The following is a 17,284-nucleotide window of genomic DNA, read 5'->3' on the forward strand; positions in this document are numbered from 1 at the left end:
ATTTATCCCCTCGCGGCCGTGAGGGCCAGGAGTCCGAGGCCGGGGTGCCAGCGGGGCCGTGCGCCCTGAGACCGGGTGGGACCCTCCTCGCCTGCTCTCCCCTCCTTGGGGCGGCCGTCAGCCCTGCGCGTTCTTTGGCTGGTAGAAACGTCACGCCTCTGTCCGCCTGTCATTGCATGGAGCTCTCCACGTGTGTGTCTGTGTCCACATGTCCCCTTTCAAATGGATGCCTGTCCCATTAGATGAAGGGCCCACTCCAGGGTGACCTCGATTAACTCATTCCATTGCAAAGACCCTATTTCAATAAGGAGGGTAAGGCCTGAGCACATCTTCCTGGGGGGACACAGATCAGCCCATAATGGGACCTGTAGTCACTTCTGCAGAGCCTCCTTGCCATGCGAGGCCACACGTCCACGGTCCTGCCCGCATGGCACTCACATTCGACTGGCAGCTGCCACCTGCTTAGGGAGGTGTGGAACATTGAGACCACGGTATGTTCCGATCACGCTCCAGTGTGGGTGACCTGGAGGGCAGATGCATAGGATCAGATGTCGAGCTGTGACCGGAGTTGCCCAGGGCGCTCGGCCGCGGAGGAAGGCTGGCGGTCCCTGCCCTGCCCGGGGGTGACGCTCCAGACGAGTGGCGGGCACAAAGCAGCACAGGGTGCAGAGCCGGCGGCTCCTCCTGCCCCTCCGGGGGGGCTAGCGCCCGGGGACAGCCTCCGCGGCTGCGGCTGAGGGTGTGAGCAGGGGAGGGGCCGGAGGGTAAGAAGGCCGTCGGGCCCGTGGGACTCCTAGCTCCTTGTCCGCATTTATAGGAAGGACGGATAGTGTCTATGCCACGTGGGAGGCCTTCTCTGCCCCCTTACTACCCTGGCAGCCCCTCCCCCGCCCTGTCTCCAGCCAACCTGTATGTGCGCTCACGGTTGGTCCTCCCATCTCCCCGCCTGGCGTGGCAGCTGCATGGGGACAGGGCTGTTTGTTTTCTTCACTTGGACCCCAAGTGGCTACAGCCCGGCCCGGCCTCGGCGCCACCCAAAGCCTGTCGCAGGAGCACAGCCTTCCTCGCTCCTCAGTGAGGCCTGCCCTCGGGCTCCGTGAAAAGACGGCTGCCCTTCTGGTCTAAAATTGTTCTAGCAATTGTTGTTTGAGTAACACGGCCCGGGTGGGCCGAGTGGCCTGCGGGTGGCACTGAAAGCCTGAGGGACGCGCAGTAGGTTTCCTGCAGCCCGGTCTGCGGATTTTACGAAAGGGCACAGAAATGTTTCTTTCGCACCCTTCTTTGTAGGAAGTGAAAAATAAGGAGAAAAATAGCCGTGACAACTGCAGAGCAGAGGAATAGTCACGAGTGTAGTAGTTTTAACATGTTAACATGGGAGCCCCGTGTCTGACAATGGCCTAGTGATTCGGAAGTCAGCCTGGAAAGGTGGGAAAAAAAATCTTTCCATGTGCCACGTCACTGGCGAGCTCACGAGGGGGTGGACAGTCACCAGACTGAGGTCTGAGAACAATGGAAACGTGATCGGGGGCTGAAGCAGTGCCCCAGGGGCGAAGCAGTTGAGAGCCTAAGTAGCACTAAAGTGGGCCTGGGGTCAACATTGGGGACAGAAAACCTTGAAGAAGGGAAGACCCTGGTCTGAACAACATCCCGAACTGTGGGCTGGAAGCTCAAAAGGTTGCCCCCGAGGGACACAGGCGCTGCGGGGATTGATGGGCCGCGCGCGGACCGGAGCCCAGACCTCAGACCCGTGGCTGGATCAGTGTGGCCCCAGGTGGCTGCGACCTCCGACGCCCGGCAGGCACGAGCACATCTCCCAGGAGGGACAGCCGCATCCCACTTGGCCTCTGTTACTAGGAACAGATTCCACCTACAGGCGTTCCTCACTCTGCCCAGTTCTGTGACGCACAAAGTTTAGTTACCACGGAAAGCTCAATAGCGCGCTCGGTCCCCCAATACTGCGGCCCACACGTCAGTCTCTGGGAGTGTCTGTGTAGACTTTGTACCCTAGAGCCCCGCGCCGGTTCTCCGGGCCACAGACCTCTGCCCAGAGAACAGACGTGCCGACGGGAGCGGGCAGTCGCGTCGCGGCTCCCGGAGGGCGTCGGTGACGGCTCCTGCGCCGCCGCCGTTCAGTCACACGCACAGAGTAAAGCGCGTCGCAGGCGGCCTCCGCGTCTCCCAGTGAAGACTCACGTGTCGTTTTGTAGAAATGGGCAAGCGAAAGAGGAGTTGGCCAACAAAGATGAAAATGCTGGAAATACATAAAAATGATAAGGCCGGAAGCAAAATCCGAATCAGACATAAACGGAGTCACAGAAAAAGTAGCCGACTGTGGGACCATGGGCTTTGCTGCCAGTCGGGCGACGCCGGACCGGCGGTGGAGGAACTTAGTAAAAGTGACTTTTAACAAACAAGGGAGGTGGTCCTGGTGAAAAAAATGAAGGTGTCCTAGAGGAAGTGACCCCACTCCGTTCCCAGCGCAGGAACGCCAAGGCCTGTCGTGACACCCATTGTGCAAAGGACAGCGGGACAGCGGAGCCCGCACCTGCAGAGGGCGTGACCATTGGCTAAGGCCTCGAAAAGACGTTCACTTGACTGTAAGCTGGTTGATGAGAAGGCAAGCGAAACTGCTCTCGAAAAGTTCCTTGCAAGAAGATAAAACACTTTAATTTTAGCATTTCTAACATTTTCATTACAGTATACTACATGGATATTAGTTTTACTATGTTTTTTATTCCCTTGTTTACCTACAACAGGAAATAAGAGAGTTTTCAATGTTTTGACAAAAATGTTCCAAGGTCATGAGACAGTTGTCACTTTTACCGTTAGTGGCAGCGCATCACACAATTTCTGCTTTGCATGGCCTGGCACCACCACGTGCATCGGTACCGTGCACTCGTGACACACAGCACAGCCCAGTCGTGACACACAGCACAGCCCAGTCGTGACGCACAGCGCAGCCCAGTGGTGACGCACAGCACAGCCGGCGGGGCCTCGGAGGCGGGACAGCCTTGTAGACCAGTGGAAATGGCAGGCGAGAGAGACAGGCCCTCGTGACTAAGCCTGAGGCTTGTACGATACAAATTTAAAATGACCTGGCGTGCTATATGCAAGGAGATGAAAGAGAAGATTGGGGATTTTGGTAGCACATGAGAAGTTGTATTTTTATAAAGGACATTGACTGGAAAAATCAGGTAGGAACTATAAAACGGAACAGTGCAAAAACTGAAATGACGTAGTCTATAGATATAAGAGCAGAGTAGACACAACCGGTGAGAAAATTGATGAATTAGAGCCGAGATCAGAAGATGAGGTCTAAGATGGTGCACAGAGAGACTAAAGAATGGGGATGCAGTTACAGAGCATGCGGGGGAGCATCCTACCTTACGTGTGATTGGAGAGCTAAGAGGACCGGACAGAGAATGGGGCACAGGCAATATTCGAAGAGACAGCAGCAGGAGTTTTTCCAGGACTGGTGACATGAGATCACAAATTCAAGACTCCAAAAGAACTCAGCAGAAGTATAAATAAAAAGTCCGACCTAGGCATGTTACTGTAAAACTGCTGAAAAGTAGTGGAGCGTCAGTAACTAGGAAATGCCCAGGGGCGCGGTGCATGAGACCTGCACCGTGAGACCTGCAGAACGTCGGGAGAGCCATGTCGGAAGACCCCGGCGCGGGCCCAGCGCACTGGGCTCTGCAGCAGGAGGCTCAGCGACGCTCCGCGGGCAGCTCAGCCCGAGACGGCGAGCCGCCGCAGAGCGATCAACACAGCCCCGCCACAGGCCCGTTGGTAGAATTCCAACAGGCGGATGGTACAACCGTATGAAAGCGGGGAGGCTCCAATGGGGCTGAAATGTTTTACTTCAAGAAGAACACCGTTGGAGGACTGAGACGCCTGCTTTCAGGCGTTCCCGGAGAGCTACAGTAATCAAGACAGTGTGATGTTGGCGTGAAAACAAAACGGAGGAAGGGAACGGAATGGCAAGTCGAGAAGTCGACCGATGTATAGTCAGTCGATTTTCAATGAAATGATGAGCCCTGTCCGTGGGAAAAGACAATCTTTTCAACAAATGGCGCTGGAGCCGGACAGCCGTAGTCAAAACAACAAACTTCGACCTCATCTCACACCATCTTGAAAAAGAAGAAGGAGAAGAACTTGAACTTGCAGGGGGTCACAAACCTAATTGTAAGAGTTAAAACCACATAAGAAATCTCAGCGATTCGGGGTTTGGCCCAGATTTCTTATATGTGATCCAAAAAGCATGAACTGCAAAAGAAAATGGGCCTTCCTCAAAACCAGAAACTCTTGCTCCTCAAAAGACACTTAAAAGGCAAGTCACAGGCTTTGAGAAAATATTTGGAAAACATGTATCTGACGAAGGCCTTGTATGTGGAATAGACAAGAACTCTTACGGTTTAATAAGAAGACGTGCCTGGCCTGTGGCTCAGCTGGTTGGAGCAGCGTCTCATGTGCCAAAAGAGAGAATGGGTTTCATTCCCTGTCAGGGCTCCTGCGGAGGCTGCGGGTTTGGTCCCCAGTCGGGGCACACGTGGGAGGCAATTGACGGTGCTTCTCTCGCACATCGATGTTTCTCCCCCCGCCCCGCCACTTCCTCTCTCTAAAATCAATAAACATCTCCTTAGGTGAGGGTTAAAATTCTTAAAAAATCATGAGGAAGAAGACAACCCAATTAAGAATGAAAGCAAAAACGGGCCAACAATTTGGATACACTCTTCTGCAGAGCATGCCGGGCGGCAAGGAAGCAATGAAAAGATGCTCCGCGTCATCAGTCACTAGGAAAACGCGCGTTCGTAATGGTAGATGTCACGCTGAGCGCACTGAGCAGACGGCTAGGGTTAAAGCACTGACCGCGGCGGCGGAGGGTGGAGGGTGCGGGACGGCAGCAGCACCCCCAGCCCCATGACACGAGCACAAACAACACCGCCACTGGGCGAAACGTTGTGGCAGATGGTGTCGCTGACATTGTTGTCCAGAAGTTACCATTTACCTGAGAGAGGGCATCCTGAAGAGGCGGCGTACCGTCCGGTCCCACCGCGGTCACGTTCTGGGAAAGGCACAACCGGGGAGACAAAGATCGGCGGCTGCCCGGGGCTGGGGGAGGGAGGGACGGGGGGGCGCACACAGGTCTTTAGGGCGGCGCACACCACCAAGAGGGGACCGGCGCGCACTGCAGGCTGGGTTGGCAACGGCACGTTGATCCTGGCTCACCCAGGGTAACAGCGCCCCAGACTAAGTTGTTAGTAATGGGAACCCACGGAGGCTGTTGAGGGGGTCCACAGGAACCCTCCGTACTTTCTGCTCAGTGTTTAGGTAACCCTAAAATATCTCTAAAGAATGGCCTCATCCTTAAAATTAAAATGCATGCATTTTATACCTCAGAGTAGATGTAAAGAAAGGACGCAAGACTTGTACTCAGAACACTGAGGACGTTACCGAGAGGAGTTAAATAGCCGAAATGTTCCAAGTAGGTGGCGGTGCCGTGTCCATGGAAGAGACGAGTCAGGATTGCGAAGGCACCTGCCTCCTGCCAACCTATTCCTAATGGCACCCCAGCAGGGACGTGCTCAAGTGAGCGGTGTGGGCGCTCGGGAGCGGTTACAGGTGCCCCGCGACCCGGAAGCCCCTAAATGCACCCCCTCCTACAGTGTCTTCAGACGCATGTCTGGAACCTCACAGCAGACATTTCCATGTATTTCTTAAACCGATCTTTTCTCTTCCCTTAGCATTCTTGTCACTTTAAATTGCGTTCACTCTGGTTTCTTTAGAAAAACCTTCATTCCACACCCACCCTTCGCCCTTTGACACTGGGGTGCCTCTCTACGGGCTCCTTCCTGGCTTTGTTAATTTAAGTGATACGAGAGGTTTTTTTGGTAAGCAAGGGAGCAATGTTCCAAATGTGTCCCCTGTGTTAGATTCACTGGGTTGACCTTGAACACCTCCTTGGAGGGATAGGAGAGGAAGGTGGCCGTGAATTCCGGATAAGGAGGTAGGGATCAGTGGGCAGAAAAGCCACCAATGAGCCTGTGGAGTGAGCAGTGGGGATGCAGAGGATGGGCTGGCCCCCTTCCCCGTGGGTGGGTCCGGGAAGGCTTCTGGGAGGAAGTGTCCTTGAGCTTCCCCTCAAATGTGTAGGACTGGGGGGCATTCCAGGCACAGGGACAGGATAGAGGCTGGAGGCGTGAGGTGCGGTCGGCAGACACAGAACCTTTTATTTTGGCCAGAATACAGGCCCTGCTGAGGGAAGTGGGCGAAGGTGGTTCGCTCACCGCCGGTCTCGTCAGACCCCTGGAAGCCCCCGCTCAGGGCCCAGCACCACCCGCAGCAGGGGCCCCTTTCCCGCAGAGCTGGCGCGCTGGCGGGGGCTGCGGGCGTGGCCGGTGTGTCCGAGCAGGGGTCCCCCACTTCCAGGCTGAGGACCAGTACCATGCGGGCCTGTTAGGAACCAGGCTGCACCGCAGGAGGCGAATTTGAGTGTAATGCGCTTGAATCCCCCCAAAACCATGCCCCCCAACCCCGGCCTGTGGAAAAATTGTCTTCCACGACACCAGTCCTTGGTGCCAGAAAGACTGGGAACCGCTGTGCTAAGAGACGGAGGGTGGCGGAGGCCCGCGTCCCCGCGAGGGAGCCGTTCAGGAGCTCCGGGGAGGGGGCGGTGCTTGAGGGGAGCCCTGCCAGAGAGTGGCTCTCGAGGAAGGGCGGAGGGGAGTGTCCCTGGGAGAAACACGAGGAACTGTGACAGGGGACTGTCCTGGAGAGCGGCCCCCGTGGAGGGCCTGGGGGGCGTGGCAAGGGCTCTGATGTCCTCTTGGCAAAAGCAGCCCCCGCGAAGGAGAGTTCTCAGCGGGGCTGTGACAGTCGTGGACTCAGATGTGCCATCTCCCCGGCCTGTCGTCAGGGGCCAGGGACAGAAGCTGCAGAGGTGTGCGGCAAGGCAGCAGGGGGCGTGGCGGGAGAGCGGTGCTGCCCAGGGCCGGGGAGGGAAACTGACTTCGGGCCCCGCCTGGCCTTTGAGTAACCACACGGCCTTGGACGGTGCTCATCCTTGGTTTCCTTACCTGCAAACCCAGGTCCCGGGAACAGACTCCTCAGAGGGTCTCTAAGGAGGGCCTGGAGCAACAGGGCCGCCCTTCAGGCTGTACCTGGGGAGGGGGCCATTGCAGGGGTCCGGGTGGGAGGGAGTGGTGCCGTGGGCGGGGGTGGGGACAGGCTGGAGGCCAGCGATTGAGGAAGGAAACGGATTTATTCAACACCAGCAGGCCAGAGCACGCAGAGGATGTAAGCTGTAACTCTGCACAGACACGGAGGACCAAGGTCACTTCAGGCACGTGGGGCGCGAGGCACACTGACAGCTGTCCCGCCGGGGACAGGCCCTCTTGCCGAGCGGGCGGCCTGGGGCCCGGTTCCTCAGCCCGCTCCGTTCAGCCCGCGGGGGCGGAGATCGCTCACCCTAGAAAACGTCCTGCAACCCTGCCCTGGGCCTGTGAATAGACCCTGTTAGGTCTCCCGTTTCTCTTATTTCTGTGCAGAGCTTTACTCAATGGCAGGAAATTCACACTTTTCGGAAGCAGATCGCTTCTGTCCCCCTGGCGGCACATTGCGGTCACGCTGCCTCTCTAGCAAAGGGTCGGTTTTGCGCGCCGGCAGCTGCGGCCGGAGCCACGGGCTTTGTCGTTAGGAATGGGTGCTGTTTGCACGTGGCAAGCTGCTGACACCGGGGTCGGGTAGGTTTTGTTTCTGTTTGGTTAGTCGCTTCTTACGTGGGAATTGACGGGATCCCCAGGTTTTCGGGTTTCTCTTGTCGGTCGCGGTGGATAGGAATTGAGGCTGTGTGGCTCCGGGACGCTCTGGTTCCCCGGGGGGAAGCGTGGGACCGTTTCCGCTGGCGCTGGGACAGAGGGAGGGCCTGAGCGTGGGACAGAGCCTGGAAGCCCCTGAAGGGCCTGCCTCTGGATGGGGCCTCGGGCCCCTCGAGTCAGGGTTTGCGCTATTGGTTCGTCTTTGCAGATTCCTCCCAAAATACACCCACCTTCAGGCAGCCCCTACATTCTATTTAAAAACGGGAGGGTGTGGACATGGTGCCCCTTAACAATGTCAGCGTCAGAACAGGCAGAGAAAAGCCGTGGCCTGTTTCAGATGAAAGGAGAAACGACAGCAGAATGCAGCGCCCGGTCCCGGGTCCCGTACTGTCAAGGACAACACTGGGCCACATGACAAAATTTGAGTATGAGTCACGAATTATTGTACGTCTGTTACATTTCTGAGCTTGATAAGGGGGCTGCAGTGTGTGAGAGAACGTTCTTATCTCTCTCACGCACGCGCGTGCCCTGCGGCCGGCTACCTCCCCACCTCGGATGAAGAAGAGCAAACCGTGAGTAAGGCCAGCAGGTAGGGTATTAATTTTAAGTGACTGTGGGTGCAGGGCTGACGTGTGCGTTGGACTGCTTTTGTGTGTGTGCAGCCTTTCTTTGAGTGAAATTACTTACAAATAAAAAGTCAAAAAGCAAGCAACTGAACAGAAGAGGCAGTGTCTACATTATGTATCCTAGCTACATTTATAACCATGTTTGAATTCAGAAAGTATGCGTAAAAGCTCACTTATTTTTTTTAAAGAACTTTTTAAAAAAAGATTTTATTTCTTTTGAGAGAGAGGGGAAGGGAAGGAGAAAGGGAGAGAAATGTTTCTCTTGCACACCCCCCCATGGGGACCTGGCCCGCAACCCAGGCCTGTGCCCTGACTGGGAATTGAACTGGTGACCCTTGGCTTTGTAGGCCATTGCTCAATCCACTGAGCCCCACCAGCCAGGGCAAAAAGCTCACTTATCCTTAAAATGGCTCTCCTAATCGACCTTCCTTTCAGCGCTTTTTAAAATTAAACTTTTTCCATTTTGAGATCATTGTAGATTCCCATGCAGCTCTAAGAAACCATGCAGGAGACGCCCGTACGCTCGACCCCGCTTCGCCACATGGTAACATCTTGCGCAACAACAGTGTGACGCCACTTCGTCGCCCGGGGCGCCTCAGGCAGCCCTCGGGGAGTCTCACGGACCCCCGCCCCCACCCCAGCCCTTGCCCATATCTGGCCACCTGATCTCTGTTTCTGTCATTTTGTCACTTCGAGAAAGCGTTGCCTCTGTGTCACCAGGCCGTTGGCGTACCAGGGCTTCGTTGCTTTTCCAGGCCGCGCGGCGTTCCTGGGGGTGGACGTGCCGAGCCTGTCGGACCCCCGCCCGTCCCGGCTGCCGGAGGAGGTCGGGGTTGTTTCCGGTTCGGGGTCCCTATGACTAAAACTGCAGGGAAGATCCGTGTATGGTTTTCTGGTCTTGATTTAGATGTTTCTGTGACAATGTGGCTGACACAGCACACGACACTGGCTTCAGGCGCGTCGTCCCCCCCCCCGTCCTGGCGGGGCTGTGCGGCTGCGGCCACGGCCGAATTTTAGGACATTTTGTCACCCCCGAACGAAGCCACACGCCCGTTCCCTCCGCCCCGGCCGACCCCCAGTCTACTTTCTGCCTGCGACTTGCCGACCTTAGACCTTTCGTATAAATGGGTTCATGTGATCGTGGGCTTCCGGGATCGGCTTCGTTCGTGGAGAATACTGTGTAGCGTGATCAGTACTTCATTTCTGCTGCTCGTCAAAAATACAGGATGGAAACAGCCCATTCCGTGTATCCATCTCTGTTGGCGCACGTTTGGGTAGTTTCTGCTTGTAGGCCATGACAATTAACGCGGCTGCGGCTACCCACGGGGTGGGTTGCGTGTCGATTTCTCTGGAAGCGCAGTTGCGGTGTCATTCGGTAGCTGTGCCTGACTTTTCTGAGGACCTGCCGGACTGCTTTCCAGGCGGCTGCACTGTCGCAGGCTCACGAGCGACGCGTGAGGCCCCCGCTCTCTCCCCGCCTTTGCCGGTGCGTGCTGTTGTCTGTCTCCGGTCTTGGCCACTGTGGGCGGGAACCGGCATCTCCTTGTGCCTTTTGTTGGCATTGCCCCCCGACTAATGACACTGAGCTTGTTTTCATGTGCCTGCGGGCCGTTTGCATATCTTCTTTGGAGAACTGTCTAAGTAAACCCTTTGCCCAATATTTTAAAATATATTGAGTGATTTTAGAGGAAGGGAGAAAGGGAGAGAAACATAGATGTGAGAGAGAAACATGGGTCAGCTGCCTCTCACACGTACCCTAACCAGGGATTGAACCGCAACCTAGGCCTGTGCCCTGACCAGGAATCGAACCCCCAATCTCTTGGTGTATGGAATGACGCTCCCCACAACTGAGTCACACCAGCCAAGGCCCAACGTTTATTTTTTAAAATTATTTATTTAGACAGAGGGGAAGGGAGGGAGACAGAGGGGGAGAGAAACATCAACGTGTGGCTGCTTCTCGCACGCCCCCGACAGGGGACCTGGGCCGCAACCCAGGCCTGTGCCCTGACTGGGAATTGAGCCGGCGACCCTTTGGTTCGCAGGCCGGGCTCAATCCACTGAGCCACACCAGCTGGGGGCATGGCCCAATTTTTAATTGGAATATTTGTCTTTTTGTTTCTGAGTTGTAAGAGTTCTTTATATAATCTGAATACAAGCCTCTTATGAGATACATACTTTACATTTGTTTCCTCCCATATAATGAGTTGCTTTTTTACTTTCTTGATGGTAGTGATTATAACGGAAAATTTTAAGTTTTGACGTTTAGTTTATTATTTGTTGGTCACTTGTGTTTTTGCTGTGCGTACAGATTTGCGTGAACATACGTTTTCACTAATTTCACTGGGATAAATGCTTCAGGGTGCCACCGCAGGCCCCGGGCGGCTGTCTGCTGGGCTTTGTGCGGCGCCGCCCGGCTGTTCTCCGCAGCGGGAGGGTGGCCCACGCCCTCCAGCGACATCTGCGTGGTCCGGTTCGTCCACATCCTCACCAGGGCTTGGTGCTGGGGCTGTTTTGGTTTTAGTTTGTAAATGGCTATAGAGCTATCAAGCTGGTCTGCTTCACTTTGGCTAAGCTCGGGTAGTTTGTAGTTTTCAAAGCCTTGGTCTCTTTCCTCTAAGTTGTCGCATTTATGAGCCTAAAATTGTTGGTAGTCATTTCTCATTAACCTTTTCCTGTTGCAGGCTGCATGGTGGTATTACAGTTCATTCCTGATACTGGTAATTTGTATCTTGTTTTTTTATTTTTGTCAATCTTGCTAGAGGTTTATCAGTTTTGTTTTTGAATCCTCACCTGAGGATACGTTTATTGATTTGAGAGAGAGAGGAAGGGGGAGAGAGTGAGAGAGAGAAACATCGATTGGTTGCCTCTCATATGCACCGTACTGGGGTTTGAACCCACAACCTTTCGCTGTGCGGGACGACGCCTCAACCAACTGAGCCGCCCGGCCAGGGCCAGAGGTTTATCTGCCTTCCTGATTTTTTCAAAGAACCAGCGTTTTGCTTCATTGGTTTTCTCTGTTGTTTTCCTGATTTCTTGTTGATTGCTGCTCTCATCCTTGTGATATTCTGCCTTATTTTGCTATTCTATTGCTGGTTTCTTGAGGCAGGAATTTAGATTATTGACGTGAAGGCCTTTGGCTTCTCTAGTGGAAGCATTGAACACTCCCAGTGCCCCTCCCAGCATTGGCTAGACTGGCAGCTTTGCCCGAGGGCTTCCTCTGAGACTGGGGGGGGCCAGGGGAACCCCACAGAAACGCCTCCGCGGGGGGGCTGGGAGGACGGGTCTCCACTGGATGTGCGAACATGCGCCACACGGGCACCGGGGAGCCTGTAACCCTCCACGTTTCATGTTGCTGTTACTTTATTTATTTTTCTTAATCGATTTTAGAGGGGCTGGTATCGATTTGTTGTCCTGCTTATTCACACGTTCATTGGTTGATTCTTGTGTGTGCCCTGACCGGAGCGTGAACCTGCCACCGTGGCGGCCCCGGGCGACGTCCCCGCCAGCTGAGCCGCCCCGCCGGGTCCACTTTTGCCACCGCTTTAAACCCCCAATGTTCACTTTAAAAACGAATTAGAACAATACTGGGTTGTTTTTTTTTCCCCATTTCTAAACTTTACTAAAGGTTCTAGCAAAGAATTAAAATCATGCAACAGAGCATCTATTCAACAGATACGCAGAAGGTAAAACAACTCGCATGTAATAAAGAAACTAAATTTTCTGCAAAAGAAACTCTCTGCAAAGCTGTGACATCAGCCCTGGAAGAACATCACCCAGGAAGCGCCACAGAGGATGGCGGCGTGGGTGTCCGGAGCAGAAGCCGGGGGCTGGCGGCCAGGCCCACACCCGAGCCCCTTGCCCTCCGGTCCTGTGACCCGGGCACATTATTGTGACCTCTCTGTGCTCCAGTTTCCTTCCAGTGACTGAACCGTCAACGATGCCAACCTCGGCCTGTCGTGAGGAGGCAGTGAGTTAACAGGCTGGGCACGCGTGCGGGTCACGTGTGAGCTGCCGTCGTCAGCAGCAGCAGCAGAGCCTCCGATGCGCGGCAGCGGCGCTGTGTCTGCTTAGCGGCTAGTGCCGAGGTCCTGCGGTCGGCCCTCAAAGGTCCATGAAACCATCACGTGACGCGATGCACGTGAAGTCCAGGCAGCCAGCGCCGCACTACAAGGTGGATGTCTGGAAAAGGGGCCGTGAGTTAAATCCCACAGCTCCCTAACGACCACGTTCACTGGCATCTACCCCGCTATGAGATAAGTAGAGAGTATTACGGGGGGGACACAGAGACAGGGAGAGAGACAGAGACAGAGAGGGAGACGCCACTAAGAGAATAAATAGGAAGACTGAACCTTCCCACCCCACGGATGTTTCATCTGAGTGCGGAGCTAGGAGTTGGAAGTAGCCTTCCTTCTGCGAGACGGGGGCATTGGCCCATTCATTGCCTTGCGCCGCCTGTTGAGAAACCCAAAAGCTGCCGCTCAGGGCCTGGCCCACGGGGCGCCCTCACCGTTCCTCCTCGCCCCTCGGCCCTGGTCCCGGCTCCCACAGCGGCTGCCCGGCCGGGGGCCCCTCCGAGGCCGAGGTGCCCTGTCAGGTGTGTCTCCTGAGGGAGGCACGGTCCGCGCGCAGGGGCGTCCCCATCGGTCCCCCTGACGTTCGCAGAGTCGGGTCTCCCGTCCCGAAAGGTGACCTTCGGAGTAGCCGGACGTGAAGGGTCCGCCTGCCACGCGTCGGATCTGTTTCTGCTGAAGGCCTTCCTGGCTTGGGAGTGCCACTCCGTTTTGTCCAGCCCGGGCCTCTGTGGCGTCTCCGTCGCCTGGCCTGACGCTGTCCCTGTCGCCGCCGGGGCCGTCTGTGCCGGGCCGAGGGGCTCACATGGCGAACACGAACCCATTTCTGTGGACTCCTGGTCCCGTGACCAGCTTCTCAGCTCCCTCTGGTTTCCTGTGACAGGCCCCGAGCGTGTCCGAAGCCGCGGCTTTCCTTTCGTTAGTCTGATGTCACCATCGGCAGAGGGAGGGCCAGCGTCTCTGACCGCGAGCCCCGCGCGGGACACGGGCCGGTGTGGGTGTGGGCAGGAGGCAGCGAGCACTGCCGTGCCGCGGGGCCCGTGTCCAGACGGGAGGCCCTTCTCCTGGAAGGGCTGGGAACGCTCTTTGTGCGAATTTAGAGGAAGGGACAGAGGGAGGCCCTCTGCTCCTCACCTGTGCCATTTGGGCTCGTCACCCCTTGTCACATGCTAGGTTCTTTCAGTTACAACATTTCGATGCCGTGGGCTCTGTTGGGAAAGATCTAGATACCTTTGGTTAAACCTGTGTGGGCGGCATCGTGGATGGCACCCGTGACGGCCTTGGTCTGAGTCAGTGGGACCGAGGCCCTGGGTTCATCACCCTGCTGTTCCTCCCAGGTACTTTCTCCTCCTCTTTGCACTGTGGCTGGTTGGCGCTTTCTATACCTTGTCAGCGCGTTAATCATTACGCCGGTGGTAATGATTAATCCGTTTCTGTGAATTCCTGGTACCCGGTGAAGTTACAGAGGGCTTCGTAGCTTTCTTTTGTTTAATTTGCAATGTTACGTTAAATCCTAGACCAACAAATTAAGGTAAAAGCCTTCTAAATATTAAATTAAATGCCTAGAAAGTACACGGAGACACGTAAAGAAGCTGACCGGGCCGTGGGTCAGCGTGGGGGGACAAGGGAGCACTGCGCTGTTGGAGAGCCGGCTCGCCCGCCGCCGACGGGGCGCCCCTTGGACAGAAAACCCGCCTTTCGCCTTCAGTCAGTCAGCGAGGTCTCTCCGGGATTCATTTAGCCGAAGAAAACATAACTGGGTTTCTGTGTGGTGGCGTTGCCAAGCGTGTTCAGCGACGGCGTGACAGGGCTTGACAGCGCCGTACGCTGGGGTTGGTTGCAGGGAGACACGAGTGGCCGGGCGGCACCGAGTGCTCGGCGCTGCTTCTCCGGGCCCTTTGAGTGAGTACAGGTTCCGGGTGTAGAAACCCAAACCCACCGGTGTGTTCTTTGTCCTGGGATCTGGTCCCCAGCTCTGAACAGGGCCTGACAGTCGGCACAGTACCAAGCTGTTACTTGATATTTAACTTCAGGAAGTATTTACAAAGAGCCTCTGGGTGCTGGGGACCCCGCAAGTCGCAGCGGGCTGGGGACCCAGCTCTGCGGGCCTCCCCTGGTCTTCTGTTACTCCAGTCAGCCGACGAGAGCCGGCTTTCTTCGAAGCACCTCACTGCTTTCCCGTAGAACATTCCCGGGTTCTCCCTCTGCTGCCCTGAAGGTAGAGGCACGGGGCGCCTGTCCCAGCCTTTGCGCGGCAGCCCGTGCCAAGCACCCACCGCGGCCGGCCCCGGGCCCAGGCCGAGGGCACGGCCCGCTCCCGGGCAGCCCTGCTCCCGACGTGTCGGGACTCCCTACGCTGTTACGCTTAGACTTTCCCCCTTGAATGCTCTGTGGTTAGGTCCCTGCGGTCATGAGGGCTCTCTCTGCAAGCTTCCGACCGCGCTCCCACGGCAGCCCCCCCGGGCCTCTGCTCCAGAGCCCCGTCCGCTTTGGTGTCTTTGGAACGCTGACCGCGTGCCATCGGGCCAACCAGCTGCAGACGCGGAGCCCGGGAGGGCCTCGCAGACCTCCGCCCAGTTCCCGGGGCGGTCGGCGGCACGAGCCCACCTCTGCGCCCAACACGCGCCGCGGAGCGGGGTTGTCCTGGGAGTCGGGGGGCGAGCTTGGCAGAGCACCCCCGGCCCTCGGGGACACACAGCGCCCAGTGCGGAGGAGACAGCTGAGCACGCAGTTCCATCAGGACTCGCCCAGGACCTGGCCGAGGCGCGTGGGCACCGGAGGAGGGGGCGCCCAGCCCTTCTTGGCTTCACACCCATAGCCTCTCGCATCAGCCGCAGCCTCCAGAACAGGAGGCCTTCATGCCAAAGGCTGTCCCCTCCCCCACCCTGTGCTTGGGTGACGCAAGAGCAGTTGGTTCTCTTTCTCCCCTTCCTTCCTCCCCCCCTTTTTTCCTCCCCCGCTTCCTTCCTTCCTTCCTTCCTTCTTCCTTCCTTCCTTTTCCATTTCTTTTTTAAAATGTCCTGTAGTTTTTGTATACCCTGCTTCGTCGTTTTCAAGGACTATGTTGATGGATAAACGTCCACGTATTAAGACCTAAAAACAGCGATGCTGTCATTCACACTTGAGTCTGTCACTTGGAGCAGCTGACGCTGAAATTGGCTGGGCTCAGACAGGAGGCACTTAAAAGCCCTGCGGGTCTTGGGAGCGAAGGAAGGAGTGATGGGGTCGCACGAAGCGTCACACCTGTGCCAGAACCAGGGACCGATGCTGAGCCCTTTCTCAGCCCCCGCTTTGCTCCCCCCGCCCCCCACCCGAAGTCTCCACTCTGGGGAAGCTCCCTGTGCTGGAGCCCGGAGACCTATTTAAGCTGCATTTGCATTCCGGGTCCTTCTCAGCCGTTCCGTCCTGCCTCCTCGGCCAGGCCGGGAGCTGCTGAGAACAGCCCTCCTTTGTCACGCCACTTTGTCCCTCCGAAGCACGTGGGCACAGGACGCAGGCCTGGCGCCTGGGGTGCTCTCCGCGCTGTGTGGGTCTTAGACAGGCAGCTGGCGACCCCCGGGACATCTCTGCTCCCTGAGCAGCGGCAGCAGGAGTCAAAGCAGAGCCTGGGAGTCAGGATTCCCCGGAGCCGCGGGGCCGGTGGCCCCTGTGCGCCCACACCGCTGCCCCGGGGACCCGCTCAGAGGGAAGCGTCCCTTCCCTGCTGCAGCTGGAGGCATAAGGGGCCGGTGTGTTCAGCGTCCTGTGCAAAAGCCATCCCTCCGGCCAGGGTTCCAGGGCGCACTGCCCCACCCCTGCGAGGGGCTTTATCTTGTCTGGCTCTTGGCCGCTTGGCGGTGAGCCCAGGAGGCTCACAGGGAGCCTCTGGGGTCCAGAAGGGTAACATGATCAGATCTCGGAGCATTTGAACCCCCAGAGGCCGTGGCAAAGATCCTCACGTTGTCCCGTTAGTCTAAGGCCTGTCCCGCCCGCTCTGAAGCTCTGGCTGGACAAGGGGGCGTTTGCAGGGAGCGGAGGCTGCTGTCCTTGTGTGTGGTCCCTTGCCGCTCCGAGCACACGCTCAGGCGTCCAAGCAGGCGGCTGCAGCGTCCCCTCCCCTGGTCACACAGCCTCCGCTGCCCGCTTGCTGGCAGTTCCTCGGGCAAACTGCGTGGTTTGAAGGTTGGGAGCCTTGTGTTCACCATGAGAAGCGCTGTGAGCGGCGCCAATACGGCGGTGCTGGCCGCTGGGAGGGAGCTTGCTTCCGCTGTAACGCGGAAGGAAACGTGCAGGAAGATGCACCTCCACAGCCTGGTTTATGCCCTCAGGTCAGGAGAGAAGCGAGGTCTCCTCTGGCCTTTGAAAGGGGAGCGTTTCCCTGTGTTTCTCCTTGTGCGTCACTGACGCTGTGGGAACTCACCGCCGGAACGCCAGGCAGGAGATGGGGGTCTCACAGGTGCGTGTGACTCACGCCCAATTTTCGTTTCTCACGGCAGCCCGCGCGCCCCTTCTCTTTGCGCCCCAGGCCCCCGTTCACTTCCGGGGAGGCCGAACTGTCAACTGTTTCCTCGGCGCGTCCGCTGGGGCTGCCTGGGGTGGCGGCGTCAGGCGGGCTTGGCGCTCTGCGGTCGGAACGTGGCGACAGTCGCCTTGCGCGGAGTCCTGCTGCCGGGGACACGGGCTCCCCTCTGGCCACGGCAGATGGGAAACAGTTCTGGAAGCGCCATGTGAGCGTGCCCGCCGCCGTGGACGATGAGTGACTCACCGGCTCCCCAGGGGTGGACGTGGC

General features: G+C 57.1%; 1 protein-coding gene across 3 annotated transcripts in view; it reads left to right on the forward strand.

Moving 5' to 3' along the window:
* PPARA (peroxisome proliferator activated receptor alpha) overlaps positions 1 to 17,284 on the forward strand; it is a 39,978-nt gene that overhangs the window by 3,586 nt on the left and 19,108 nt on the right. Inside the window, exon 1 of one of the 3 annotated variants that reach the window (XM_054582502.1) lies at positions 12,036 to 12,617. The exons of the other annotated variants lie outside the window; for them this stretch is intronic. The gene's annotated coding sequence lies outside the window, so the exon portion shown is untranslated. Of the gene's footprint in view, positions 1 to 12,035; positions 12,618 to 17,284 lie in introns of those variants that run through there. 3 annotated transcript variants of the gene reach the window in all.

Source organism: Pteronotus mesoamericanus, unplaced genomic scaffold (assembly GCF_021234165.1).
Source record: "Pteronotus mesoamericanus isolate MK-2021 breed Mesoamerican mustached bat unplaced genomic scaffold, CSHL_Meso_final contig_702, whole genome shotgun sequence".
NCBI classification, from domain to species: Eukaryota; Metazoa; Chordata; class Mammalia; order Chiroptera; family Mormoopidae; genus Pteronotus; species Pteronotus mesoamericanus.